Consider the following 23,233-nt stretch of genomic DNA (forward strand, 5'->3'; position numbering starts at 1 on the left):
TGAGAAGGGAGTTCCCCAGCCTGTAGGTATGGTGCTGGTTCTTCCTCCCCAGGTGCATCACCTTGCACTTGTCAGTGCTGAATCTCATCCTAGTCTCATAATAGGATGCAATTCAACAAAGATAAATGTAAGGTACTCCACCTAGGAAGGAGGAATCCCCAGCACACCTACAGGCTAGGGGTGTCTTCCTCAGCAGCTTAGAGGCTGAGAGAGATCTTGGAGTCATAGCTGACTCCAAGATGAATACGAGCCAGCAGTGTAATGAGGCCATCAACAAAGCCTATCGCATCTTGTTGTGTATTAGCAGATGCATGACTAACAGATCGAGGGAGGTGATGCTCCCCCTCTATGCAGCATTAGTCAGGCTGCAGTTGGAGTAGTGTGTCCAGTGTGCTGCACTTCAAGAGGGACACGGAGGATCTCGAGAAGGTTCAGAGGAGGACCACTCTCATGATTAGTGGTCTCTGTGAAAGAACCTATGAGGAGGGGTTGAGAGATCTGGATCTCTTCAGCCTATACAAAAGATGGCTGAGGGGTGACCTTGTAGCCACCTATAAATTTATCAGGGGAGAACAGCAGGGAATTGGGGATGTGCTGTTTACCAGAGTGCCCCAGGGACTAACTAGGAATAATGAGTGGAAACTAGTGGAGAGTAGATTTAGGTTAGACATTAGGAAGAAATTTTTTACAATCAGGGTGGCCAAAGTCTGGAATGGGCTTCCAAGAGAGGTGGTGCTATTGCCTAACTGGGAAGTCTTCAAGAGGAGGCTTGACAATCACCTGGCTGGGGTTGTCTGACCTCAGTCCTTTTTCCTGCCAGGGGCAGGGGGTTGGACACGATGATCCATTGGGTCCCTTCCAACTCTACAATCTATGAAATCTATGAAATTTATGAAATGTACACTAACTTAAGCTAATCACAACTAAATTTGATACCTCCAGATGCAGGTATCAAATTTAGTTATGATTAGGTGATACACAGTAACACGTGTAGATGTGACCTGGCACAAACTTTAGTGCTGGGTCTGACCAGCCACTAGGGAGCTGGCCTGAGTCTAGACCTAGGGCTCCTGGTTGGCTGCCTCTCCTCACCCAGGGCAGGGCTGCTTTCTGGCCATTTTGTGCCTTGGGGCGCACACACCAGGACCCTGGACAGACTGTTCTGTGCAGGCCCTGTGTTTCCCCTGGACAGGCCACAGGCTGTCTCTGCCTGGCCTATCCCCCTCCAGAGCTGCTACTTGGCCACAGGTGAGTGTTACAAAGGGCTGCAGCTTGCTGCACCCCTTGCTCAGCCCTGAGGGCGAGCAGCAGCCAGGGCTGCTGCCTGCCTGTCTCTGGCAGCAGGGTCAGCATCTACTCCTGGCTGCTGTTCACCCCCAGCTGCATCCTGTGCTTGCAGCTCCTGTGGTGAAGTGCCTCTGCCATGTGGCTCCTAGTCCAAGGCTGTGCCCCTGTGCTGGGTGCTGCTGGCAGCCGTCCAGGACTGGCCACCCAAGGACAGCCACACAGGGGCCCAGAGAGCTGGTGTGGGACAAGAATGTCATCCTCCTCCTCCCCATTGAGCTCTGGCCCCACCCACATCTGTGGCAACTGCCAGGGTTCCCAATTGGACCCAGGAGGGGATGCACGACCTTGTGGCACTGGGGCCATGCTGACATGGAAGGGCAGATTGTGCGGGGCAGGCATTCAAAGACCCACATTTATGAGGCCTTATTGGGTGGGATTCAGGAGCGAGGGCACTCTCAGTTGGTACGGTAGTGCTCCACAAAGGTCAGGGCCTTACAAACACAGTGGATGGCCATGACTGCATTCAATCATTGGTTTGGTTGTGCCCAAAGTTCCATGGTTTTGATGTGGGAGCTGACCTGCATTTTGGTGCCCCAGAAGCCAGGCTGCACTCCTGTGAGTGCCACCAGTAGGAGAAGCTTGCATGAGTCCCCACCTGTCCTGATGTCTCCAGTGACATGTCATTGGAGGAGGGCATCTTGGACTTTCAGTGCCCTGCCCCACTCTCCCTGGCTGCTGCATCCACTGACAGCTTGGAGAGCCCCATCCAGTGGCTGCCTCACCTTTGGTGTGGCCCCAGACCCCAGCACAAGGACCAGCCAGCCATGCCACTGCTAGCCAGCAGCAGCACTAGCTGCTCTCTGGTGAGGGGGGCCCATGGCCGGGTGCCAACTCACTGCATGCTGCGGGCCATAGACACCAGATGCAGCCAGTCACTCTCACCAATGGGGAGGCCCATGCTGAGCCACCAGCCTTGCCAGTCCTGAACATGTGGTAAGTCCCACACTGTGGGAGGGCCATTCCAGTCATCACCTTTGTCCCTGGCCGCGACCCCTGCCTCCACTCTCTGCCTGGTCCACTCACACTCCCCTGGGCTCCCCCCTCCCCCCTACAGCAGGCAGGACACAGTTCAAAACTTTATTGAGCAGCCCATGTCCCCACAGCTAGGCAGGCATGGGCCTCTCACACACCAAGGAAGTTGTTGATGTCCTCCTTGGCAGCAGGGGAAAGGGTCATGTAGCACTGCCAGAGGTAGCCCTCCAAGCAGCAGCAGAGGTTACAGGGCAGCCTGGCTTTGCCCTTCACACCATCATAGCTCAGGATCCAAAACCAGGAGCGTAAGTGTGCCCAGGGCACCAGAAGGCTCTGGTAGAGCCCACCAGTAGACCATAGTGGTTCAGGCACCCCAATGTCTACAGAAACAGCTCATCATGCACTGCCCAGGGCACACACAGCGGGGCACAGCATGGAAGGGGGGGATGGTCCTGGGGCACCTTCCCAGAGAGGCCCTCTGCAGGGAGAGTGGGGGTGCAGCTAGCCCCTTACCCCAGTTATCTGGGAGCCCCACTTGCCCCAAGACTGGGTACCATGGGTTGGGCAGCAGTGCAGCACGAGTGGCCTGCAGAGAGGTGGGGGCAGCGTCTGGAGCCTTGGCAGCAGGTCCTGCCAGCAGCTTGGCCTGTCCCACCACGGGAAGGGGGTGGGAAAGGCAGGCTGCCTGTAGCCAGCTGACCCCAGGGGAGTGCACAGGAACAGGGGGCTTGGCTGGCAGCCTTCTGGGCCTAGACCTGCCTGGCCAGCTTACCATGGTCCCTGGGTACTTGTGGACAGCCAACCCCCAATCTGAGGCTGGGCAGTGTGTGGCCCCTGGTACAGAGCATCTTATATCTGAAATGTTGCAAACTCTTAAAATAGTCTTCTGTCTCTTGCCTCTGCAGGGCCAACATCTGGATCTGTGGGGAGAGGCCACTGGCCCCAGTGGGAATGTGGGCTCTGAGTCAGCACCACCCACTGCTAGAGCTGCCTAGATGTGCTGGCTGAGCTAGTGGTGCACCAGGTATTGGACCCTCCTGCTCCAGCATCTGGTGGCTGTGGTATAGGAATGGGAGGCACGGGAGAAGGCCTGGTGAATGGAGGATGTCGCCCGGGCGGAGGCATGGGACTGGGCATAGTGGAAAAATTTGGGGTGCGTGGAGGCGCTGGAGCAGGAGCACCACCTGGAGCAGCTCTGGCAGCAGGGGGGTGGCAACTTCTAGGCCATGGACATCCTTTCAGCTGTGGCAACCATGTACATGGCCCCACAGGGCCCCTGGGCCCTGCCTGCCACCCCACAGCAGGCTTCTGCTTGGCCCTGGGAGGAGGTCCTTGGGGATTTCCTGCCTTCCAGACCCGCTGGCCTGGCCCCTGCCCCAGACTTCCTGCCACCCACCTAGGCCTGAACCCACCACTCCTCCACACCATGTGGCTGAATACCCAGCTGCCCATGAGGCTGCCACCCACTGGGATTGCCAGAGCCCCCAGACCCATGGGGGAATATCCAGGGGCTGGAGTGCTTAGCACCTGCCCCAGGGCTCTGTCTCCTAGACCTCCCCCTGCCATGGCCCCCTATTTTGGGTTTGAAGACCCAAATTATTGTACATAGTTTTCCATTTATATATAGTTTTCCACTTGTAAGTAGGTTTTTAATTGTTGGTGGGTGGGGAGGATGGTGAAGGGGCACTGTTGGTTGAGGGGGATGGGGCTCTGTTGGTTGAGGGGGAAGGGTAATAACATTTTTTTTTTTTTTTTTATATTTCACCCATGTCCATGCCCTGAGAGTGGTGCTGTGTGGTGGGCAGGGGGTGTCTGGGTAGGCAGGCTGGAACAGGGAGAGCAGGCGGAGGGGGTTGGCCAGGGCCTCTCACAGCCAGTGCCCTGCCCCCTGCTGGTGGGTGCCTAGTTCTCTTGGGGCCTGGGTGGGGGGTGCTTGCTGGGGCCAGCAGGGCCAGCACCATGGCCAACAGGAGATCAGGGCATTTTTGGCAGGGCAGGGGCAGCCTTGGTGCATAGAGACAGGGTGGGCAAGGAGGTAGCTAGTGTGTGCTGTCTCTGTGCTGGGCATGCAGCTCCTGGGCAGGAAGGGTCTGGCCAGGGATGTGAGTTTTCAAGGTGATTGGCAAGTGCTGGCAGCTGGGTCTGGCTTCAACATGGCTTCCAGGTGCTGGCAGCCATGTGGCCAGAGGCTGAAGCTCCCCCCGCAATGGCCACAGGGGCACATGGCAGCACCAGAGGGACTAGGGGCTAACTTTAATCTCAAATCCCTGCACATATAGACATCTGCCAAAAATTGCTTAATGCACATTAAATTTAGTAGCACTTATTTGCAGGTGTAGACATGCCCTATATCTTGCAAGTTATGGCTGAAAACAGAAAAAGGTCTCAGTAACATGCACAAAAGAAATCAGGATATGCTCTTAACTTGCTCTTGAGACGCATGTTCCCAACAGGCCTTCTACAGTTTTAGGGAAAGTAGATGGAGCTGCAGCAGAAATACCACTATGTAGATTCTCCATGATCATTATGTGTCTGCTCAGGGGACTGACATGTTTAATTCTACAATTTTCCTTTGTTCAACCATGGCATGTAAGAATGGCAGGCAAGACATTTACCTGTATGGTTTCAAATAAATATCTACATTACTTCAACTTTTGTATTAGTCAACAGCAGGATAACTTTTCCATCTGTATTTACCATTTCATCACTTTTCTTAAGAAAAAACATCTTAGTGTTCCCCCATTCATTCTTCTGTTTTGCCTGCAAGGTATTCTGGACTATCTTAATCAGTTTTTTGTCTCTTAGCTATTTTCTTTACTCCAGAGTTCGCTGTTTCTCTGTACATATTTTTTTTTGTTCAGTTTGTTATTGAATGGCTTCCTCCTACTGTTTACTGATGCAAGACGTACTACTACTCTTCTTTAAGATAAAGTCAGAACTCTGAGCTTAGTTAGATCTGAGAAGGACTGGGCTCTTGTAATCTTGAACTTCTTATTTAGAAATTGAATTTATTTTCATGTTCTTTTCCAGTGTCTGGAACCTATTTTTCAGCTGAAAACTGTAAATAAACAGCATGCGAAATGTGCAGAAATCTTAAACTGCAAAGGGATAGAAAGGATGCCAAAATTTAGTAGGTTGGCAGGATACAATTTAGCAAATTTCATAAAAACATTGTGCTACAAATCTTGGAAATTAACAAAGATTTATATTTAAAACATGTTTAATCTATGTACAAATTTCCAGCATACATTGAAGAAAAGTTTTAGTATAAAACTACTGACAACTGAAAGTTATCTGCAGAATTTTATAAATAAGTACTTACAGATGGAAATGTAAATTACTTTTCAGACAACACAGCCAGTGCAATGAAAGTTGATTTTAATAAAACATGAGTGCAGTCAGTTTTTGCCAGTTTGGTTCAGAGAAACCATAATTATTCTGTTTCCAGCTGATATGAAGCATTGAACACCACATTTTGCTATTGCACATTCGGTCTAATTATTTTCATGAGATATATATATTTTACTTTAAAAAGCTTTGCTAATTAAATTTTCAATGCAGACCATTTTTGAAATAAGGAAATTCAACTACATTTTATGAAGTGCAACTTTTAGAACTACCAATGGAAAACCCACTCATATTTTTGAGGGAAGATTTTTTTAAAACATTCCTTTACCTCACATAGCTTAAAGTGTCCAAACTATTATTTGTCATCTAACTGCAGCAATATTTCACAAAGTTATTAGCTGTCAAAACTATTCAGTTAAGGCTCATTCTGAAACAGGAGTCATATACCTGAATCTTATGCCAGATGGGGTAGAAAAGTTCCAAATTTTTGATTGAATGATGAACTATTCCAGCATTTCCAGGCAAACAAAGACAGATTTTGCTTATATCATTGATGGACTGAGTTTTCAGGAATCTGTATGATGGGGGGCAGGCAGGAGGGTGTATAAATAAGACTGCTAAGAGAATAAGACATCATATCAATGAAATTGCAACACACTGTTAATAATATCTGCTGTCAGGTTCTGTGTTTTTTGTCCCCTATGCACACACATTTTTGAAGACTGCATTATCATCCCCCTTCTCTACTATTATATTCTATTATACAGTAAAGTTAAATGTGTGTGTGTGCATGTGCGTGTACGTGTATGTACAATTTTGGAGCCATCATAAGCAGAATGCAAAGATTATCTGCAGGAACTCCATTCCTGTATTTATGATTAGTTAGTTTTATCTTAATGATCTTTCAGATTGTAAGTTTCTTTCTGCAATGCTAAAATTTCAGGTTAGCTTGCTTGTCAAACCTGACAGTTAACATAGTCACAGTACATATACAGTCTGATCTAAAGCCTGTCAAAGTCAACAGGATGACCCTCATTGATTTTTCAATCATCTACTCAAATAGCAGGGATAATACCCCCCTACTGGAAAGCAACAGAAGAAATCATGAATAGCAACTAGTTAAAGGATGGGTTGGCCAAAAACCCATAGCCCACAAAGCATTTGACAAAGGTATATAGAAAACAGTCTAGAACTGTAGAAGAAAATCAGGATCAAGAATAACTCACTGACCTAAAAGGAACTAATTGCTAATCAATTGTTTGACCAACTCTATGTATGTACATAAAATGACTAGTTGTTTGGGTCCAAATTAACAAAGCACTTAAATATATGTCCAGCCAATGTAAATTTGACAGAAGAACTCCTTTGTTAAGAGTTACACATATGCTTAAGTGTTTCATGGAATCCAGGCATGTATTTGTTCCTAAATGAAATCAAACTCTCTCTGACTTTCCTGTTACATTAGGAGGATCAATAATCTACTCCTCAATGGCCTAACACTTTCATAATCATTAAAAGTTACAATCAGATAAAGAAAAACTAGTTCAAAAGCCACATCCAGATACTGGTCAACAGAAGAAGGAAATAAATACTTTTTTTCTTTTTTGGCAAAAGCACGTGACATTTGGAATTTAGCCTTTTATAAAGCTCACATCATAAAAAAGTTGTTTATCCTTTCTTCTTTTTATTTTGTGACAGGGCAATGGTGGTGCCTGATTATGGGCTGAGCCAAACAGCCAGCAGGTGCCTGATTATGGTTGCCATTTTAGAACTCTGGCCATCTATATAAACAGAGCAGTTCACTGCTGGCAGGCCAGGCAGAAACATTGTCTGGCTGTGAGGTTATACGCAACATCTTGGAGGTAAGGGCAGGAGCTTGAGGGGATGGTTTGGAGGCTCCTGGTCCCAGGCATGACCTAAAACTGTACCCTGCCAGGAGAGGGTGGGCTGCTGGGGCTCCCATGGCATGGGAGCCCCCAGAAAATACCAAGCCAGTTACCACCTTGGTGAAAGGTGGGTTGGGACACCTTAACCCCTAGCTCCACAATACTGTGGGCAGAAGGGGGCCAGGAACACTACAGCCACCTGAGCCCCACTGGGGAGGGAAGCCCCATGGCCCCAGCGAGGGGGTGGAGATGAAGAGCCCCAGTGAGGGGGAAACCAGAGGGCTGGGAGCCCAGTATGTGTGTGAGTGTATAGAGTTGCCCTGGGAGGGGCCAGGGCAAGCTTGGCCCTGGTTCGATATGGCTGGCCACTATCCCAGTGAGGGTTGTGAGAAAGGCCCAAAAGATGGTATGTCTTCCACCCAAGGTGTGAGCTAGATAAAGCATATGGCTGAAGGGGCCCACTCCAAGCAGGAGCAAGGCAGTACAAGTTGTTGATGTGTGAAAGAGACCCTGTAAGAGGGAGTGGAGCATGAGTGGCCCTAGTGAATGGAGGGTGGTATGAATGCATGCGTCTGAGGCCTGACAGTGAGGGCTAAGCTTGGTCCGGCTGTAGGCTGGAAGCATTATGTTATCTGGATGCCATCTGAGGCTTGGGCTGTGGTGTAGGGGAGGAACAGAGCTGCAGAGAGCACCCCCTGGCATCAAGGCAAGAATGGGCAGCCTGTCACCTAATTAACATCATAATTATATATCAAGGCATGGCAGGAGAGGAGGCAGGTGGTTGGCCCAGAAACAGGTTGGCCAATGGCAGACCGGCCCCGAGAATGCCTCCTGTTACAAGACAGAAAATAAATTCCTTGTCTCCTCTGTTATATATTTACACATCACTTATCTGCAAAAAGAAAAATGTTATTTGCAATTGTACTTGTTTTTAAATCAAATGCACCACAACATTTTGAGAAATACAACTCTTCTAGGTTGCACAAATTAGGGGGAGGTGGAGCTTTAAAGTAAAACAGAGTATGTACAAAGCAAAGCAGAATGATTATACTGACTTTTAGTTATTATAGATACCATGTACATATATAATAATATATACATTTTTACTACAACAGTCAATTGACTTGACTTCCTTGGCAGAGAATGACAATGATAGATTTTATACAGGTGCAAAGAATATTGTTCTACTGATGTTTTCAGTAAACACAGTCTACTAAAGACATCACAAAGCAACTACTTGTTTTAATTGTAGAAGAAATGCACTGCTGTGTAGTAGTGACTTAGCGTTAACCTAAACTTTCTGTGAGAAGTGTATCTTACACATGAGCTAAAGCCCATTCTGGAAAGTATCCAGAAAAATTGAAGCTGGTCAGGATAATGACAGCTTTTACTGAGGGGTTTCTCCTGAAGCCTGTATGTTCTCAATTCCCCTTTTTGGTCTGGAGAAATATTTCCCAATAAATATTTTTGAAGTCCTTTCCCTCCGTACTTTTCTTAGATATATTAATCATCCAGGGCCCATCCCTTCTGCCCAGAAAAATCTAGGCTGGCCCAAACCTGCTACTGATTTTTTTTATGAGACTTGCTATAAATTCCTCAGCCTGCGAATGTCAACAGATTATTTCTTTTAGAAATTAATTTGAAACAAACAAAAAGAGCAGTTATTTTCCTTCAGTCAACATACTATCCTATCTCCTATATTATGAAGCACATTTGAGACTACTTTTCCAAATCTGAACACCCCAATTTATGATTACATAAACTTATGTGAAGTGTCCAAACACCTAAGAGAATTGCATGGCTTGCTACTGTTATGCAGAAACTGAGCTAGGGCAAACGTACCTGTAGGCCTCAAACTGCTCTCTTAATGAAATGGTTGTAAAAACTGAGGGCCCAGTTCAGCCAACACCTAACATTTGTCCCATTACATATAATCTTATCAAGATTCCTGTGGTCCAGTTCCAACAGGCCTCTTTGGAAAATATGGCCTTCTTAAAATTAAATGAATTTTTCATACATCATACATGTGTATACACACATAGGCTACTTGCAGATGTTAAAAAAATTAAAAAGTGGCACTTTAAACTCAGTGTGCTCCTGTGCCAAGCCCAGCTCATGCCCAGAAGAGGCAGTGTGTTAGTTGGATCCAGCTCTACAGCATTTACATAGATCAGATACTTTAGTAGGGCTATTTTGGCACTTTTATGTAATAGCTGACTGAATCAGCTTTAGCTAAAAGTGCCAAAAGCCCTGCTGAAGTGCCCTGATCTATAAAGATACTACAGAGCCGGGTTGAAGTAATGCACTGCTTCTTCCAGTAGAGCGCTTTGTTTGTTTTTTGGGGTTTTTTTGCTCTTTTATGTTTAATATCTGCAAGCAGCCATAAATATTTCTTTAGGTGATCACTTTCAAGGAAAAATAATGAGATCCAATTTTATCCTCATCTAGGGTCTGCTTCTCCTCTAGTTATATTAAAGGGACTCTGTTTTTGACTTCAGTGGTCATAGAAACTGGCATTAATGTTATACAGATCACAAAAGTTAAAACAATCAAGAATCCACTCCCTAATCATGTGATTTCCTTAGAATTCAGCAGATATGAAGCATTGAACACCGCACCACACCAAGAACTGAGTCTGGCACTAGACCAATGCAGAGCCCGATGCTGCTTGCAGGGGACAGGAACAGGACTGGGCTCAGTGGTCAGCTGGGGATGTGCCATTCACAGGGTACAGAGACAGGGACAGGGACAGGGTCGGGCTTGGTGCTTGGCTAGAGCAGCCCCCTCCTCTCTGAATGTTGCTGGGCTCGCAGGGGATGGGACTGTGCCTGCTGCATGCTGAGCCTGGCCCTGTCAAGCACCGAGCCTAGTGGCATTTGCAGGGGCTGGGGCTGGGCTTGGCACTCAGCAGTGCTACTTGCAGCTCCGCTCACAGTGAATGGGGCCAGGCTCAGCGCTCGGCTGGCACAGATCAGGCAGACCTGCTCACAGGAGATGGGACTGCGCCAGCCGAGTGCTGAGCCCAGCCCTGTTTCATACACTGTGCCTATCAAAATCCTGATCTTTCTGTATCAAAAAACTGGGGTCGACCTATACACCATGTTAACCTATACACTGTGAAATATGGTGGGTCTTTTAACATGTAAAATATACTATTATGATATGCAAGCAGCATGTACCAATAAGCAAAATATTATGTCTATTGTTAAATGACTTTAAAATAAACAGTTACTTAATAATTCTAAAACTAAATACAACTTTATCACTAGTTCTGCTTTGAAAAAATCTTTCTAAAAAAAAAACACCTAGAATTTGTCCCTTTCAATACCTTTCCATTTAATGTTGTTTTTGAAATATTCTTTCTATGAATTTTGATATTTATACTGTCTTGATAGCATCCATTTTAAGTAGTAGTAATTACCTGGCCTACTACTATAGTAATTTAATATGTCTGTACTAGAATATATGGATTGGCACAAAAGCGCTCCAACATAAATCAAGGCTCATCCTTTAAAAACTTTCACCATTCAGATTTACATACATCAAAGAATCATTTACTATCTACTAGCAAGCTTTTTAGGCACATACAATGATTTTCACATGCAAATTTTTTTGACAAAGCATGGTTCTTAGTAGCAATCTGAAACAGTCCCAGATTCATTTCTCTTGAGACATTGTGTCAGTATCAATTATGCTTGTTTCACTTATGTCTACTGACCAGGCAGTGAAAAAAGGGATTCAAGATGTCACACTTACCTGTCTCTCTGAGAGTCAGGCAGCTCACAAAGTATCAAACTTCCTCTTCTTGTAAGAATCAACTTAAGGCCGACAAGTTCTGTTCTCACTGTTCTCGGTTGTGGCAGATGACAGAACAAGGAGCAATGGTCAGTTGCAGCAAGAGAAGTTTAAGTTATATATTAGGAAAAACTTTCTTATGAGGTTAAGCACTGAAACCGGTTACTCAGGGATGCCATTGAATCTCCATCCTTGGAGGTTTTTAAGACTCAGCTAAACAAAAGCCTTGGTTCATATAATGTAATTGGGGATGGTTCTACTTTGAGCAGGGGGTTGGACTCATGACTTCCCGAGGTCTCTTCCAACCCTAATTTTCTATTATTCTATGATTCTAAGTAAAGCTAAGTGTAGCCTGCATACACCCAGGGAGGTGTGCTCTGTCCTCCAATGACAGTGGTGGTGGTCAGGCAGGGTGCTGATAGAGGGGTCAGCTACTAGAGCAGTTTCCTCTCCTCTCTACAGAGCCAGGCTGAGACAAAGTGCTTAATTATATACAATTTATTACTATAATAAATGCATTTACTTAAGATAAAACATGAAATATTTACAGTAAAGTTTAGCAGATGACACTACATATACTATCCCCCAATCCACATAAACCATATAACTTACAGCATATATAATAATGAACACATTAAACAAGATAGTTAAGGTTACAACACAAACACAATGGGGAATCAACTTATATAACCCAAATAAGTTAATAATACTATTCCCTAGACCTACCAAGTAACAATACAAATATACATATTAATACATTGAGAACACATGAACCATATAAACTCCCTTAAAGAATACCCATATCTATATAGACCTTGACACAACAATCACCCAAAATAGGGAGTGCACTCAGTACCTCCCCGAGGGGTTTCCTTGGAGCCCCGCCCCTTTAGGGCCCTGGGATGTGGACACGCCCCTCCCACAATGGAGGGTGGAGGCAGCAGACCCTCCTGTCCTGTGCCCACCTCCCCTGTGGGGCCTGCCTCCCCAGCAACTCACGCTTCCTCTCTGAGGCAGCTAAGGCTCATCCCCTGGAGTCTGATCCTGCAAGAGCCTCTCTCCAGCAGTGCCTTCAGTTCACCTCAGTGGCCTGGCACCCCACACTGGGCAGCCCAGGGCTCGCGCTCTCTCTCTCATGAGAGCTGAACTCTTACAGGCTCCTGTTCCATGGTTTCACACCAGGGGTCCTCCCTTTCCCAAGCCTTGCTCTGGGCACTGGGGCTCTTTTAATTAAAGGGAGAGCTGCACTGCAGGGCTGTGGTCATTTGGCCTAAGGCTGGGGCTAACTTGAGCAGCCATAAGCTGCTCCTAGACAGTTCTTCCATGTATTGACCCACACACCAGGTGAGGCCTGAGCAGCCGTGAGCTGCTCCCAGGGTGGATTCTATGTGCACCGACCCATGCACTGGGTGAGGCCCGAGCAGCCTTAAGCTGCTCCCAGGACAGATTCTTCGTGTGCTGATCTGCACACCATGTGGGGCCTGAGCAGCCTCAAGCTGTTCCCAGGGCCAGCTCTCCATGTGCCGATCTGCACACTGACTGCTCAACCTCTTGCCAGGTTCACAGGTTCAAGCCACCTCGAATGGCTCATAGAGCCTGATCCCCGTGTGCCGATTTTCACACCATGGAAGCTCAAGCAAGGTCTTGAGGACGGCCATCTCTGGAGCTCTTTTCTCCTCACCATCCCTTGTCATCTTTCCCCAGCATGTCGAGCATGCTCCCCTTTTATACTCTTCAGGGGCTCCACCCCTGAAGTTCTCAGGACCTGGCTGGCGCAGTTCTGATTCAGGTCCAGCTGCTTCTTGCCTCCTCCCTTTGGGAAAAGGTGGGGCATTGCTTCCCTTGTGCTGCCTCTGGATTGGTGGGCTCCACCAATCAAACAGGAGACCCTCGAGCCTGGGACTCAACCAGAAGGAATTCAAGCAAAATTATTTTGAGATCGGTAACATGGGATCCCATATAAATAGGATCAACTAAAATGATCTCACTATAAAAGAAATTAAGCTATTTATTAAAATGTTGGTATTATTACGATGTGGGAAGTTGTAATTTTAGTTATAATACTGCTTCGTCCCAGGGTTGGTGGAAGGAATGTGTTTCCCTGTTTCAAGACAGCAGTTCTTCATTTTGTTGCCCATTTAAATTAAAACATGAGATAGTATAAAGATTAGGCATTAGGCTTGGGATCCTTTTACCTCTAGTTTGTAATTTACAGTGACCAATCAAAAGTCACTTTGTGAGGAGAGAGGCACAGCATTGCTTTTCATCTGCAAAAGTGCATACTGTAAATTCTGCTTAGGTTTCTGGAAACAGCTTACTCATGTTAGAACTTTAACACAGTCACTACCATTTTAATTAATGCCATGCCATTTTCACAGCGACTCCAACACCAGTTTTTTTATCTGTCCTCAAAACACACTGGTTTAATTCCAGCTCAGACCAAGCCAATAGTGTCCGAAATGTTTAACCATTACATAGTTAAAAACTATTTTTTACCTTTACATGGTCACACTCTGGCTAGAAACACCAGCTATAGGGGTGGGTTGCTGCCTGAAAACTACCCTGTTGCCTAATACATAAAGGACAAAAATGACCACATCTAGTGACACTTCTGAGGATGGAAAACCTCTGTAAGTAATCCCTCTTCACAACAGGATAGGGCACCTGGTGCACAAGGACAGCAATTGTGGTCACATGGCTACTGGCAGCAGCTGATTTTTTTTTCCCCTCTGGGTGTAAAGGCACTCAGTTCTGGTCCACCTCTGGCACTGCCTGTGCTATGGTACTGCTTTGCCATAAGACTACAGATACATTGGTGCAGCTTTTACTGTTTCTTCCTTTCCTATACTTTTATATCTCCCTGCTGGATACTCAGCAAGTATTTTGTTTGAGAACATGCTAGACTCATGAACCTTAACCGTACTTTGGCCTGCATAGGCAACAATCCTATTCCTTATTTCGGCCTTGGGCCACTTGTGACCATGATCTCTGTCTGTTATCCCTTCATACAAGTTAGACTTTGTGGCCCAGTACTCTTAACTACCCAGAACCAGGTTCTGTAGTAGCTTATCCTGCCCTTTCCCAGAACTCCAACCTCCTGGGCACTCTGGATTTACAGTTCATGTTTTCAGGGAGACGTGATAGTTGAAGTAACCAGACACCTGGATATTTTTAAGGGTTCCAAAAAGCAATCATTCTGCTTTAGCTGGCACAAAAATATTTTTGGGGGGTTTAGCTTAAAGTCTTTGAAGACTCCAGGATCTTTCTTTTCCCCTAGCCCTCCTGCATGCAGTGTTCCACCTGGAGTTTCCCCTCACTCTTGCTGTAAGCTTTCCACTTCTGGCCTAACTCCCCTATAGCTGTGAAGCTCTATGGTTTATAACCCCCAGCCCTCCTTGTCCAGTAACCCTCAGGTCATCCTCATGGGATAATCCTGCACCAGGTGCTCTGTTGTTTAGTTGCTGGTTTGCCTGGGGAGTCGCTATCTTTGGGCAAGTGTACCCTGTTTTAAATGAATGATCATCACAGGCTAGCAATCCTTAGATTATCCCTGTGCTGGGTGCAAGAACTTTTCCTTTTCCCTTTCCAGAATTTTATTTCAATACGGCTGCAAAATAGCAAAGGCAGCAACCCACCCCCATAGCTGGTGTTTCTAGTCTGAAAGTGATCTTGAGGGAAGGCAATATCAAATATAATTCATAAGCTGTACATAGTACTATTAAGTAGATGATGGAATTAAACAATCTGAGCTGTCAATCTGTCACTCACAAACACTAATTAACTGAGGGAAATGAATACACAGATAAGAGCACATATTTTGTTGTTTCAAATCAACCCAAACACTAAATTTGAAATCTGACTGTAAAGCACATTTTTTAATGCTTGCCTTTGAAAGCTGTGGGGAAAGGCATGTATAAACAATTCAAAAGTTCCATATTATAGCTAGTCTGCATGTATCAGGACCTTCAGAACCACAGTGTTCAACAAGAAACAGCCTGTAGTTCTATTAAAATTAGACCTGAAATGAAGATCAAGAAAAAAGCTTTTGTTCAAGTCAACCATGACTTCCTATTCCAGACTGGAAGCCTTTGGTTTTGGGCCCCTCTTTCACCTTGACCATGCAGCTCCTGAACTGGGACATTTCTAACTTCCTGAAGGTGAAGAAAGTCCTATGTGCTCCATTCCCAGCATGCACAGACATCTGGCAAGATTGTCCCATGCTCCATGTGCTGTGATGGTGCCTTACAGGCCAGAGCCGTGGCTGCTGAACCTCCACTTAAGGTGACAATGTATGCTGATTATATGACTGTTTTTGTGAGCAGGGAGTATGATGTCTAATCCCTGAGGGTGCAGATAGAAGTGCAGCTCCCTACTGTAATTGAGAATGCTTTGCAGGAAGTGTTCTGAGTTACAACGATCCCTTGGAACAAACAGAAGTTCACTGTTGATTCCAGGGGGGGAGGGAAATCTAGCTGCTAGCTGCAGACTCCAGCCAGTTTCCCCATCTCTTTCCCACCTTGTCCCTGTTTCAGAAATGGAAGGGGTGGCAGGGAGCAGAGGAAGCCCCCTTCTGGAGGGTGGAGTGGGTGAATTGGAGTCCTCCCACCTTGGGTCAGGGGGGACGGACTCCAATACACTCACTCCACCCTCCAGAAGGGGCTGCAAGCCCCCCAGACCAAACTCCCACAACTCCCCCCACTCCCATTCTGAAAACAGCTCAAGACTGGCAAGCAGTGCAAGCAGAAGTTACAGAAGACCCTCTATTTTGGAACATTTTCATCTGACCTCTCATGCAATGAGGGTTCAGATTTTCACCTGAATAGCCATTTTTTAAACTGTCTACAACTGTGCACTTATGTTTGATCATGGCTATAAACTACTTTCTTGAAAGAAAAATGAAGATTGTCACTTCTGTCTATGCCCTGAATGAACATCAGCAGGCATATGAGCATTCCTCCTAGGACCATATCAATTCTCAGTTTTGGTCCATGTCCTCATTGCCCACTTCCTGAAAATGGTACACAATGCATTCTGGCACACTCTTAAACAAGCTGCCCATTGCCAAGAAAACTGGTGGTTTTGAGTGGTGGTTGCTGCATGGGGCCCTAGCCCTGGCCACTTTTGTTCACCACTTAGAACTAGTGGCATCAGAGTTTTGTTCTTTCTGTAAGGAGGTATTGGAGGAGACTCTCTTCCATGCCATCCTGAACTACTCCTGGCTACAGATACTCTTCACTGCCCTCAGCACCCTCTTTGGTGAACTGGATTGGAACTTCTCTGACACTGTGTACATCTTCTCTATGTCCTACCAAATGGCTGAGGGGACTGTGATCTGTCTAGCCAATTTCCTGCTGGTCCAGGCCAAGATGGAAACTGTGAAAAGCTGCAAAACCAGGTCAGAGGCTGGCTCGGGTGACCTTCTACTGTTTCCTATTCCTCTGCTACTTGGTCCAGGCATCTTAGAATTTGAATACTTCACCTTGCAACAAAATATAGACCAGTTTGTGTTACATTGGGCCACTGAGGGTGTGCTCTGCAAGGGAAAGATAGACAGCTTTTTCTACATGTGTGACCTCACGAGGGGCATGGCGTCCCCAATCTCTGTGATGATTAGGGATTTCAATCTCTCTGATGATCAGGTGTTTTTTGTCAGTGACTTGTGTTCCATGCTCAGCCCCAAGAGGGCTACATATCTTTTCACTTTCATTATCTGTTTTTAATATTTTTAGAATATAGGTTTAAAAGTAAAAAAACAGAATATAATAAAACTGTCTTTTTCTCTCTCTCACACGTTATGTGTGCACACGTGTGTGTGTGTATACGCATGCACAGTAAGGGACGTACTGGGCATGTCTGCATGTGCACCAGACTTACTGGGTGTGTCTACATGGATTTAATGTCTGTGCAGTAACTAGCATTACTGGCATCACATGGGTCATTTCCAAAGCTATTGTTCAGCAGTGTTGGCGTCACAGTTCGTGCCCGGTGACGTAGTGTCTCATGTAGACACGTCCACTGGGTGTTAGATTCCTTGGGGTCTGATGTTATACCAGTCAAGTCAGTGGGAGTTCTATTATTGACTTCTATGGAAGCAGGATTTACTTCTTAGTCAGACAATTAACCATTTCAACTAGGATAAACGGAAGGAAATACTTCCTCCACTTAAGTTCCCTGGAAAGATAAGTAGTTGTTCAAGTAGCTACTTAAGGAGAACTGATGGTGTCTGGTTACCAGGCTTTTGTCTTTAGCACCTCAAGGTTAGCACCCCAGTTAATAACACATTTACCAGAAAGAAGGTTAAGACTGTTGACAGTGAACTATTGGCACTATTACCTTTTAACACTTGGCCTACTCTAACTCAATATATTTATGATAGTTCATGTTTTGCACTCTTTAGAGACCTGAAATATAGACATCTGTAGGTTAAAGGGAAGGAATTGATGAATCACCTTAAAAATGAAATACATCTTTGTTTATTTGTTTTTAATAATGCACAGAACCCTGAAACTTGAATATGATAATTGTAAGTATTTTAAAGCAAACCAGATCTTGTGGGTCATATGTGTAGCTTTAATCAGCACGTTAACAATATGCACAAAGGCGGCACAAACAATAGTCTGAACATGAAGAAAATGTTTGTTGGGTTGAAAGACAACAATTAACAAACTGAAATCATAATTAGAAAGTATTAAGAAACCCCATCACTTTTTCTCCAGAGGTACCATTTTAATTCAAAATAAAAGAGCATCATGTTCCCATCTGCTCTTATCAGCAGCATCTAACTTCTTACTGAAACAAAACACCCTTCTCCCAAACTATATGACTAATTGTTCATTACAAACAAACTCTAGGAAACGTGGGAGGAAAAGAAAAAATTTATATATATGCCAGTCCTTTCAGACAATCATATGCTTTCATTTCATGCCATATTTTCTTCTTATACATCTGTGATTTAAACATATTCACCAAAATCATTTCCCCCCTATATTTATAAAACTGAAAGTCCATTTCCCATTAACCTCCCACAGGAATGAAGCAAGCAGAGTTAGCCATGTTAAAGAGTAGCTATGCTTAGTTCAAAGAATCTAAAACTAAGCAAAAATAAGGCATATAGGGTGTGTGCTCTGTACTCCTCTTTACCGCATTACACTGGATTAATCTAATAAACCTTGCAACAATGTGAATATGTTATGGCACAGAACCACAGCTCTATGTTGTAGAGCACAGAGCGTGCAGGACTGTGGACATGCATGTCCACAGAAAGAATCTGGGGAGGTTCAAGGCTGTTAAAAATGTCACTTAAATACAGATAATGGACCGGCACTAAAGGAGGTGGAACACTGTTTCCTCCCATGAGTCTGACTCATGTGGATTAATGTTTAAGGGACATGCCATGTGTCCATACCTATCTACTGCCTTTTTACACAGCCTTCTGCATAGGTGAGATTCTCAGCTGAAGAAAATTGGCATAGTTTTAATGAAGTCTATACATTTATAGCAGCAGGGGAGTCTGCTTTTATGTTATCAATTGTTTGTCTGGCTTATGCTGAACCCAGGAAGGGATGTATGCAGAGACTATCTAACTGGCCCTCACAAAATATTACTTAGTTTATGATAGAAAATTATTGGGTTTTATTATTGTAATGAAAGAGTGAATCAGAATCTGTCACCCTAATCTGAGAGCTCATTTTGCAAAATTAAAGATGAGGAAAAAGATGAACAGAAGACTAGCAGAAATTACATCATTAAAGACACTGTCAGACAGGTTTTAATTGATAATTATTCTTGGTGATCTTATTGTGTGTGTAAAGCTTACAGTTTTAAAGGAAATTATTGAAGAATTGGCAGAAGTTAATATGAGAAAATTTTGGAAGTCAACGGTAGGACATGTAGTAAGAAAACCTATGAGAAAGAGAGGAACTGCCTTGGAAGCTACTGCACCAGTGACATTTTAGTGCTAGAATAGAATTTCTCTTTCTGAACCTGAAATTTGATGGACAGTCACTACAAAACAATCATACACAGTTTATGTTCCAAATAAATAGCAGAGAGCAGACAGACAGCCTGTGTTTAGCAGTCTCCTGGGAATCTACCATAGACAGTGATACCATGATTACAGAGCCCTGTTCACAACACGGGCAGTAAAACTTGGCATTGCTGATAAAAATGGAGCTGAAAAGAATCTTGTTGAAAATGTTGGTAAAGAAATATGATGAAACTTTTGAATTCTTGTCATGATGCTGAGACTTAAAAAATAAAACTATGATGGTTGAAACTTATGTTATCTTTTTTTCATCTGGAAGCAGTGATAGGTGTGCATATGATATAATACCATGTCCCAATTAGAGTTCTAATCTACCAGTGGAAGAGCAGATTTTGTTTTCTTGTTTTGCTGATGCTACTCATGCCACTAGTGTTAAGAATGTCTAAATCAGAGGCCAATATTTTTTAACATGGGTGCAGAGGGTTAGGCGCTTACTTTCATTTTAAACATATACATGTGCCCTGATTTCAGTGACTTGCAGCCTACTCACTTCAAGAGGATCTGGAATTTATAAGCCCTCTGAAAAAATGCGGCCAAACTCAAGTTCCTGAATATGAATACAGGAGTCTAGTTTTAGATTTGAAAATTGTAGCCAGAATCAGCATGTTAATGAAACTTTCAAAGACAGCTATAAGTTGCTCTGGAACCACTATTTCCTACCTGTCCAACACATACAGGGCGTTTACAGGAGTTACATTTTTTGTGTGATCAGGCCCCCAGAAATGCTCTATAGCTGTAATGTAACAAATGCTCACAGCTGCAGAACACTTGTAAAATGCTTGATCATGCAAAAATTTAACCCTCATTTGATCAAGTATCAGATGGGGGTGCTATAAGGCAGAGTGCCTTTGGGAACCTGTGCACAGGTTCCCAGAGAGGGTTAATTTCAGGCAATTCTGCCCACATCCCATGCAGCTTTGTGGGCTGGATTGGTGCTTAGCCTGGCTCCCCCCAGGAGCCCAGCAGGGGTAGTTGGGGGACGCCATGCAGTGGGGGTGCTTTGTCTCTCTTCTCCTCCTCCCCAGCCACTAATGAAGGTTCCCAGCTGGTGGGAGGGGCAGGGCTGGGGAGAGAGACAGGCTGGTAGCCTCTCGGAAAGCATCCCTTCCTGTTGGCCTGGGCAGGCAGCCCCCCAACCAACAGGTGAATGCCTGTAGGGCTCAGTGGTGCTCTAATTCAAGCACCATGAGTTAGAGCACCTCCCCGACAGATTGCCTGCACTTGTGTACATGCCCACAGGTACAGGGGTACTAGAATAACCAAATTTAGCACAGCAGTAGGCCTTGCTAGTTCATCCCAATCACCACAGTTGCTTGCAAAAAACTACTGTGATAGAAGTTGTAAGTGACTGGTTGCGTAAAGCAATGAAAAAGTGTGACTGAACGAGTAGGTGAAGTTTGTGAGGTGAAGTAGGCCAAAACATAGTACTGACAAATGATTCATACAATTATTTTACCAATACAGGTTACTTACAACTAGAAATTCCGCTGTGGAAACGGATTCTTTCGGCATTATCAAACACCAATGTAACTTGCAAGCATTTCTCTATGCAATGTCTTTAAACTCTGTGCAGTATTCCAGGACTCTTACTACTGGGCAAATACAGAAAGAGCATAGGCATATAATTATAAGGAGCTGAAGGGAACCAGAGTTTTCATAACTTCTAGGAAAGATGCAAGCATTAGGCTTAAATTTTAAGGGGTCAAAAAAACCCATATAAATTATAAGTTAGTTTTTGCTTAATGCAGTACAAGAATTCCCAGGCCTTGCTCCTTGACTGCAGCAGGAGTGCTAAACACAACCCAAGAGGTGGGCAGGGGAGAACTGCACAAAGTTGCCTTTGACCATCTTCTGTGCCATTAATGCTGCTTTGCACTATTATAGTGCAAAGATATTTTAACAGAGGAGAACCAAGCTGAAAGTGTAAAGTTATTCATATGAAACGGTATCTGATCAATTACTTCCCTTTAGAGAAAGAAGAAAGAGCTGCTTTTCATATCTGAAATGAAAAATGCCTGTTTGTTTTATAACAGCTTCAGTGAATATCATTCTTTTTAAAAACTGAGACCACACACACACACACACACACACACACACACACATGCAGAAGAAACCCTAAAATATGACTAAATAAAGAGGGCTATTGTATGAAACAGAACTCTTGCAAGCTAACTACCCATCACCTTAATTTATAATCTGTCTGAACACACTAAATTTTCTTCTAAAGCAAACACATGTAAGTACATTTCTGTGTTAAAAACCCACCCAGTGTCCTTCTATCTAATAATATTACACAATTATGTCCTTAGCTATAAGATCCCTTGCTGTAAATTACAAATTTAAGAACTAATTTAAAGGCCATACATTAATCTTTAACCAAAAGCTCAAACTTAATTTGACACACAGAATACTTAAGAACAATTTGAATAATTAATTTGTAAGGGTATCACTTTGGACTCGACTGGCAAAAAAAATGAGCATCTGCTAAAAGAGGATCTGGTCTCTTGTGAAGGAATGCTTGATTAGCCCTTTCACCTGATTGCATTTTAATCCTAATACTTCTGCAGCTTTAAGGGATTAATAGAACAACTTGTTATTGTTGCTTTTTCTGTTTTACTCCATTAGCTGAGTTTATTGCTATTATCATTATTACTTAGAACAGCAAGAAGTGCACAGTATATTTTATCAATAAAATATGTTCTTGACATTTAAGTATGTGTGCTGTTGTAATGCTGTGAGCCATAAAAAAGCAGCGATCATTGCAGAAAAACTCTGCTAGAAAGCAGCTCATGGAAGCCTTATATCAGTAGCAAGTTTCAACCCAGATTTATGTAAACAGGGATTATTTGCTTTAGAGTAACCAAAAAATTAAAATCTTTCATTCCTATTTTTGTTCAAACAGGCCAATGTCCTTTATTTACTTGGATATTTCTGCAAGTGAAAACTAACACTGAAATAACTTTTGCCTTCCTGTAGGTACCATGACTCATGCTACATCCTCAGGTTAGCTATCAGACTTTTGCAATGGTGGAAAACGAGTAGCTAGTTCTGCACTTCTTCCTGGAAAGATAGGCTGTGTGCTGGGAGAAGGAGGTGATTAACCCAAAGGAATAATGAATGACCATACAGATCTCTGTGATTGCAACCACAAGCTAGCCATTTGGATACTTTGAATTTAGATCGACCCCTTCTAAAAAGCCATGCTTAATCCTAGCCCGCTGTGATTGTAGTATGCAAATAGCTTATACAGGAGTCAACAGGATGAAGTAAAAATATGCTATGGTTGTATCTGAAATACAGTGTATGTTGTATACAATGCATCCCAGTAAAAATAGTTTCCACGGCATAATTAAAAAATGGGTTTGGTGTTAAATGAAAATTATGGCCCTGGATTTTATTTTCCAGATATTTTGTTATGCTTAGCCACATTTTAAAAAAGCATTATAATAACCTTTAATGTTACTTAAATTAAGGCTCTAGTCTTTAAAAAATTCCGCCAAAGCTCTGCTAACCTCCTTTCCATCCAGAGTCTCATATAAACACATCTTTCTGTCATTCTCCATTACAGGTAGATGTCTTCCAGCCGTAAAAAGATAATCTGAGGTTGTGAACATGTGTTTGGTGCACCCAGTCTAGGTGTAGGTGGCTTAAAGAGAGCAGGCACATGCAGCAGTTAAGTGCTTCTGGGAGCAGTGTATTCATATGTTCACCACTTACGAGACCCACACATGGAAATTAGAGTAAGGAACTAGGGCAGTAAGGAACTAGAGGGTTGGAAGAACTGGGGGGGGGGGGGGGGGGGGGGACGCGGGAGGGGGGGGTGTGGTTTTGGGGGGGGAGA

The sequence above is a fragment of the Gavialis gangeticus genome, unplaced genomic scaffold (genome assembly GCF_001723915.1).
Source record: "Gavialis gangeticus isolate Ggan-Ray unplaced genomic scaffold, GavGan_comp1, whole genome shotgun sequence".
Lineage (NCBI taxonomy): Eukaryota > Metazoa > Chordata > Crocodylia > Gavialidae > Gavialis > Gavialis gangeticus.